This window comes from Rhea americana, unplaced genomic scaffold (genome assembly GCF_003343005.1).
Source record: "Rhea americana isolate MKP2758 unplaced genomic scaffold, rheAme1 scaffold_4, whole genome shotgun sequence".
NCBI classification, from domain to species: domain Eukaryota; kingdom Metazoa; phylum Chordata; class Aves; order Rheiformes; family Rheidae; genus Rhea; species Rhea americana.
This window is the reverse complement of record NW_028186534.1, coordinates 5843851-5844254: the sequence shown is the minus strand read 5'-3', so window position 1 is coordinate 5844254 and position 404 is coordinate 5843851.

Genomic DNA, 404 nt, shown 5'->3' with positions numbered 1-404 from the left:
GTTCTACGAGAAAAACAAATGAAAAAAAACTTATTTAGATCTCAGCTAGTTTTTCCTGACTTTTTATTCATTAGTTGTTCCAAAACAATCAAATGTTTGCATGTGTTTTTTGCAATACTTAATTGATTTGCTTTGATCATTTTATGCTCATTATATGCCTTTTCCATAAGGATTCCTGGCAGGATTTTTCAGTGAATGTTACCAGTTCAGATCCATTTGTATCTGAAGTTTATTCTCTCAGGGCTGAACTTGCAGACCACAGTAAACATGTGTTTAACTTTGTAGGGGTAATCCCACTGACTGTCACTGTTTACGGTATGTCAATTCTGTTTAAGTCTGACCAGCTTCTAGATTTTGAAATAAGAATTTATTTTTTTATTGAGTTTTAAATGTCTTTTCACTTT